Below are 7578 nucleotides of genomic sequence, written 5' to 3' on the forward strand. Positions count from 1 at the left end.
ATACCGGACAGGAATACACTCAGGATACATTCAGTATACGTACAGGGGGTTTCACATTCCTCATCGGATAACGCATCGTCGGGTGGCCACCATGGACGCAGAGCCCGATAAAGTCGACAGCAATCCTGCCTCGCGTAGAGTGAACGTAACGTTGTACCTTCTGGAATCGCTGGCGTGAAACGGCAGAGAATCTCGATATGTTAATACCTTCCATCCCTAGTCCAGATAAAAAGTCCGGTTAATCTTAAAATGAACCACGTTAAATAATCTAATATTAATAATCGCGCTCACGTGTTTTCTCACCGCAAACCAATTTCGCTTCTGGCTAAGTTTTAGTTGATCGCGAGACGAAACGGCTTATCGAGTATTTGCCGACCTCTGTGGAAGCGCAAGTAACGTGATAGTCCAATTGATCGTTTAGCATGCAGCGGGAGTCCATGTAATTCGTTTTTCACGGCCATCTTGAGTTTGCCTATATACACAAACAACATTTAGGTTATTAATAATTATCAAATGGTCAGGTTGCGGGATATTCTAAAGTTTTCGTCCCGGCCCCGCGGAAACGGTAGACCGGAGAGATTTATGCAACGCGTTGTTAAAAGGATCCTGCGTGAAGAAAGAGAGAGAGAGAGAGAGAGAAAAAAAGAACGATGACTAATCGGTCATAAAATGACCTGGTCTTCGCGCGACCCATGATTCCCGAAAGCCCGTGGAGTTTCGAAGCCCAACGTGCCGAGATGTGAGACTGGTTGCCTGCTGTTCGGGCCGTTGCGGAAATCTTCCGCCGAAATGTGATGCAGCCCCGCGTGACAATCGATCAATATTCGTTCTACCCAACGAGCATGCATTTGTTACCCACACATTCGTGCGCGATCGTGTGCTACCATCTAGAAATATTTGTCAATTATAAAACGAGAAATTTCGTCGAAAGCATACTGACCTCCTGTCATTACTCGTTGCGTTTCCATCCCCTTTCTCTCCTTGCGACCGGATAAACTTTCGAGGCATCGCCGTATCACGTAGTTCTCCTAGTCCATCGCCAACTGAAATCAACCGATATGTGAAATGACGTGGGGTCCGTTTTCCGACACGCAAGTGTCGAACACCGCACACTGAGGAGTCCGCAGGGGCGTTCGGGACTGTGAATCACAGAAGGCACTCCGATCTCGTCTTCGCGACGTACGAATGACAGCTCCGCTCGGTCTACATGCTACGAGTGACGTTCACGGTGGATGCGCTCCGTCCGTTTCGTTCGCCGATTCGCCGAGTCCGCGGCTCGATGCGAAGGACAGAGCGCTCGGCGCAATCGTGGAGAAAGAGAGACGAAATCAAGAACGGGCGAGTCGAGACGAGACGAAAATGGGGGAGGCGTAGAGAACGAGGAACGGATAGAATGGGAAAGAATGCGCGCGGCTGCGGAACGAAAAAGGGAAAAAAAAAAAAAAAAAAAAAAAAAAGAAAATAAAATAAAACTAAAGAAAAACCGACGCTGGAAGATGAGACGGGACGATTAGAGACGTGTGTCGTTCATACGTCAAACGCCAACTGGAGGACGATGCAGCTGGAACAGGCGCCTCCGGTCTCCCGTGAGACGACCGTGACGCGTCCCGCGGACGACTGTCGGCGTCGCGGCGCTTCGGCGTTGCACGTCACTCGCGGATGTCAGGGTCTCCTCGTGCCCCCCGATCCTTCGTACGCGCGCCGATCTGTCCGGGCGTCCCGGTCCGGTGTCCCGTCCAGGAACGTGTTACGAGCCACGAAGAAGCGGCTTCCTCCGGCGGCGGTTGGCCGACGATGCCGTCGTTTAGAGAAGTTAGTGCCGGGACGGCCTCGCGACGCCGACGCCATGCGGCGTCGCTCTGCGCCCGGCCGCGTCTAGGGACGAGCCACGTCAACGTTGTGTGGGTGTTCACCACCGCCGCACACGAGTGCACGTACTCTTTAGATGCACGGGGGGTATATAAAGTCGGGGTGGATGTAGGGACGACCGGGAGGGGCGGCTCTTGATAACGCGCAGGGTCGACCAACCCCTCTCGCTTCGTTCCGTTTCCCCTTTCGCGCCTCCACCCTCCCGCTTCGAGCCACCGCTCTTTGTCCTTCCCATTGTTTCCGAGCGACATTTTCCTTCTCTCTCTCGCCCACCCTGTTCATTTATCTCTTTTCCCTTCGCGCTCATCGTCTCCGCTTCCTCCGTCACCTTCTGCTTCTCTCGGGACCGCTCTATCTTTTTCGTTCTTATCGGTATCGATCAACCCTTCTCGCTCCGTCTGCCTGTCTACGTTTCCTTCATCTACCCCGCGAATTTCTATTTATCTCTCTTTCTTTTCCAATTCCTCTTCTCTTTCTTCCCCCGGTGCGTTTCTTTCTCTCTTGTACTGTCTTCCTGCGGGTGTCCTCTCTGTTTTTCTCGACGCTTAGTTTCGCCGCTTTCTCGCCCTTCCTTCGAAACGCGCTGGCGTCGATTTGATTTCGCCGCGTTTCTGTGTGTGCGCGCGATATCGCCTTCCTCTTCAGCTTCCCCACCATTCCCGCCGACGTTGCGTGCGACAGCGAGTCCGGGTGAGCTTTACGCAACTCCCCCGTGGGCTCAGGAAGCGTGGTGCAGGCTGGCGCCACCAGGCGACGTTCGTTCGGAAACTCTTCGCCCCTGAATTCGTGACGTTTTTATTTGACGGCGCTCTGTTACGCGTAAGAAGGAAAGAGAAGATGCTGCAAGCTGCCCCTGCGGTTTCGGTCCCGCTTACCTTCTCCCTTCGTTTCTCACTCGCGTTCACGGGCATCTCTTCAGCTTACTCTTTGTCTAGTGTACGCAGGTAAGGTTACGACTTCGTGAGCTCGCCACGAAAACCCCGCGGCGGTGAAAATTATTAATTCGACGAGCCGTTTGCTCGTAAATCGGGCGGAACGAGGATCGCGTGCGCTAAGACGTATTCTGCGTATTCAAAGAACAGATAAATCAGATTTTTCCACGTGCTTTGATAAATTTGCTCAACGAGACATTGAGATACGTTACGTAACATTCAACCTCAGATCACGCGTGTAAAATTAATTTAAAAAAAAAAAAAAAAAATTAAAATAAAAAAGTACGAATGAAAGAATTAAGTTTCTTCAGATCAAGGAACACCTTTCGTTTCGGGATCTTCTACGGCTAACGATTTATTACGAGGTCGGAGAAGCTTGATAATAAATTAATTAGAAGGCGAAAGGTCCGTGGGATTAGAAGATGTTGAGAAATTTCCGAACGATTAGCTCTATTTTGTGAAAATCCCCGATAAGTTCCTTAGCTTCAAATATTGACCTTTACACGAAATACCTTGTTAGCTGCTGCCATCTGTACAACGCATCCAAAACGTTCGTTTATAGACTCTTTTCGGCGTCTCACACATAGCACGTGCGTACACGTACGTGTATTTAAGCCCGTGGTAAGCGATGTCGTGAAGAGGAATTTGGCTGAAGAAGCTAAGTGTTCCAATCGTAGTCAGTTAATCTCTTGTTCGCCCTCCTTGCGTGCAGGCGAGTTTAACGAGAACATTAGATCGAGTTATTAAGCTGCCTTAGACTCATCTCGTTCTTGTTTCTTAATTTTATTACTCCCGAGAAAAATAAGTTCCTTATCACTTTTGATTATTTTGAGAGAAAAAAAAAAAAATTATTACAAAAATATAATTAAGAAAAACCAACGATTTCATTGATTTGGTTGCCATTTGCTTGGTATTCTAGTATCAATATATTCAATCATATCTCCCAGAACCTGTTACATTCCTTTACGATATCTTATAAAAGTAACAAAATTGATCAACATTTCAGAGAGGATTTTCTCCGTAAATAGTTCATTGGACCCTACATAATCTTTCTTGAATTTTAACGTCAATAACAGAGTAGTTAATGTAAATTAACTAATGAATTTTATTTGAATCGTTAAGAAGAAAAACATCTTTTTTTATTAATTTTTTTTTTTTGGCAACTAAACAGAATTTAGATACACATTTTTTAATCAAGCTGTCATTGCGTGCGTTTTATAATATTGTTCATGAAAATTAATATTATTGATTTGTGAAACAACATATTTAACAATGTAATTAGATTAAATTTTAAAACCTTAATCTCCATAAGATGTTTAGAGCGTGATTTCATAGCGATACATCGAAGACCTGCTGGACGTGTAAGCCGGGCAATACATATAATCGCTTTCCTTAATTTCTTCATCTCGTTAAATTCATACGTTTCCCCGATTCTGCGCCACTGTATATCTCGCGACTGAAATCCTAATATATGCAAAGGAATTCCACGGTATCTAGTTAAGCGATGCTGCGTAAAGAAGCACGGCCGTAGAACGTCACCATGAAAATCCGAACTTAATCGTCCGGATTCCGCGAAAAAGGAAGAGAAAAAGATAGAGGAAAAAAAAAGAAAAAAAAAAGGGAAGAAGAAGAAACGAGAGCGAGGCCACCGACAGAAAACTCGATCTTCCCCCGAGGTTTTAACGCGGCCTGTTAAGTTTGCGCCTTCGGGAACCGATGTAGTCATAAGCGTACGTAGGCACACTAAAATCGGTGGCGATAACTTCTCGCGCATCTCGCGGCGTGCCGTCGTAAAATCGGAGGGCGAGGCAGTGTTTCTCTCGAAAATACGTACCGTCCGGAGCGTAATGGGTTAAGGACCGCGCAGAAATAATAGATTATGAGACACATATATCAACCTCGGATTTGATAGTCATAATAATGATTATCGGTGCGCGCCGTCCATCTGCAAGCAAATTGGCCGAAAACGCCGTCCAGTGAGGAGCAATTGACCTACAAAAGCGCACCCGTTTACTTATTGTCCGTGGTTTTCTTACGGCCGCGAAACAGAATTATTACGCAATTACGGCCGCAATTTCTGGTAGCGTTTCGTGCGGATGTAATACAGATCCGTCCTCTTTTTCGCGGCGGCGACGGCGAAATTGGCTTTAAACGTAACGCAGTGTCACGTCGTAGGTAAGGTGGTTGTATTGCGTGAGCGTGAGCGTATGTATTGAATAAATATATATGTAAATTTTGTTGCATGGTAGCTCTTAATTATGTAATTGAAAGAAATCACCATTGAGGGATTATTATTAATACGTGGCGTAGGATAGTTAATGTATTTATTATATAATTTAACCTATCGATATTATTAATAAAATTGCTAAAACATTTTATTATAGAAAATATTAATAAATCTATTTTTACAATTTATTCCTCTATTTTATATGCATTCTCGAACGCTCATTAATTTCACAAATCTATCTCGCAGAGTTTTATTCCTGGTAATCGTCTATAATCTCGCGAAGGTATATCGCTCGATATTTCACATTTGCGCATTCGCTCCTTCGATTAAGGTCCTCAACGTTTCGCCGCGCTTCGCTATTCTTAATTCTAATAAGCCCTTTACGAAGAAGCATTCCACACGTGCTGCACATTTATTTTTATGCATTACTTATTCTTCGAAGTATCGATAACGCTTACCGAGTGGGAGATAATAATCTGATGCTTCTACAAAATCACGGAGATGCAAATGCGTAAAACGAAAGCCGGGCAAATTACTGATTTTTACAATACATCTAAATGGTGCGGGATTGCAATTGAAGAGAGTAAGAGAGACAACGGAGTTAGGAGTCCTGGGTAGATCCGGTATCGCTCTGGTTCGAAGGGGGCGAAGCTTGCCCGAGGCGAGCTGGAGGCAGCCCAGCAGGCAGGTTCGCACAGATGTGCGGCGGCCATCATGAATGCCTGTAAAATATGTATTCTCGTGCGGCCCGGTTGGTAAGAGAACAGAAGGTGGGGAAGGGATGGCGGTGTAGCAGATGAGAGAAAGAGCTGGTAGGTGGAGGCGAGGTGGGGTTCGAAGCGCTTGGGGCGACGGAGAGGAAGAAAAACCGTCGGAAAAGAGAAGGGGAGAAGAGGGGTTGGAACGGCGAACGTATTCAGCTTCGGTCGGTGGAGGCGCGGGGGTAGGAGAGAGAGCTCTTTCGAAAGAGGGAGAAGCGCGAGGTGGACGAGCGAGAAAAGAGACGGCCGTCGAGCGAGGGGAACGAAAAAGGGAGACGCGGGGCGGGCAGTGTGCATGCATCGCAGTTTCATTTCGCAGCGAAGTACAGGCAAAAAAAAGGCGAGAAAGTATCGGGGGAGGGTGCACGGAATAGAGATGACCGAGGGCGCATTATAATTGTCCCTTCGCGTCGCGATATCCACGCGTTCGGTGAAAGCATGGACATGGCATTCGCCCGCTGCGAACGTGCGCTGCTGATAATTTAGAGGTACTCTATATTACCCAAAAATAGATGATGCCGGCAACTTAGGACAGTCGGCAAATATTTTTGCAATTTTGCGTGCTGCGCCGTCGCGAAGGAAATATTAAATAATTCTATATAACATAAATATAATATAAATGCACAAGTGTGCACAGCCGTGTGCAACACGGGTGAAAATTGTCTACATTGCAAGGTACAGCACGTGGTAATTCTCGGGATCAAGTAATAGGTACTAAAAAAAAGAAAAAAAAAATAAAGGAAAAAAAAATATGACGTGTTGTAGAAACGCTATTGTACCCGAGCGATAATCGCCTCCGTGAACAGGACACGTTTCTGTTACAACTGACTGACAATGCATAAGAGCGAGGATGACTCAAAGACAGTGCAGCGAGAAACAACATTCGAAGCTTCAAGTAGTCGTAAATAATACGTGTAAAATATTACTTTCGCCGTTCTTTCAGCTGTCAGGTGTACTCTTCATCGAATTACGTTTATTTGGAACTGTTAACAACATCAAATGAGATATACATAGAGCCGCACGATCTACGAGCGATACCGCTTTAATTAGTGCCGGCGCTATCGCGCGCTGGATTTGACCGGGCGACGTGTTTACGCGCGGGTACGAATGCCCGACGGCAAAAAGGGAGAGAAGAATATTAAAAATGAAGGAAATATTCCGTCAAGCCGGCCGGCGGTGCCAAACAAGTCGCGGGGCCGCGCCGCGGCGGCCGGCGCTCCGTGTAACATGTCCCGCGACTTTACTACTTTGTGTAATGCCCGCGTCACCGCGTACGATATTTATGATCGTCCGCGGGATTATAATATCTTATTTCTGCGCGACGCGTCACGGATACGTATCCGGTTCTCTCTAAGATCGCGCGCGCGTGGGCCAGCGTGGCCGGATATTTTTCAAATCGCGCGCGGCGATTCCGCCCTGCCGTGCCGCGCCGTGTTCGCGAGCACGTGCAACGACGCTTCTCAAAGGGATCGGCGAGCAGGACGGTGCTCTGTCTGTGGGACGTATCGATTTAACAGTATTGCTATCTTCCTTATTACCTCCGGTAAGGTAATCCGTTGATATCGCACTGGATTCAAAAGGGGGGCAGAGAGAGACTTGCAGCGAGGCGGCAAAGGAAAAGCGCGAGGGGTTGCCGAGGGAAAGGAAGGAGGCGGAGGTGGAGGAGATATCGGCAGGGAGTTAGGATGGGATATTCGAGAATCGAGCGAAAGACGATCTAGCGTCGTTCGCTTGCAAACTTAGATACGCACATACCAGAGTCCGAAAGGGAGAGCGGGAGAAAGATAGA

General features: G+C 47.1%; 1 pseudogene; it reads left to right on the forward strand.

The window, feature by feature from the left end:
* Window positions 1–67: 67 nt before the first annotated feature.
* LOC139103244 (uncharacterized) lies at window positions 68–6792 on the forward strand (annotated as a pseudogene).
* The last annotated feature ends 786 nt before the right edge of the window (window positions 6793–7578 follow it).

This window comes from Cardiocondyla obscurior, linkage group LG06 (genome assembly GCF_019399895.1).
Source record: "Cardiocondyla obscurior isolate alpha-2009 linkage group LG06, Cobs3.1, whole genome shotgun sequence".
Classification (NCBI taxonomy): Eukaryota; Metazoa; Arthropoda; class Insecta; order Hymenoptera; family Formicidae; genus Cardiocondyla; species Cardiocondyla obscurior.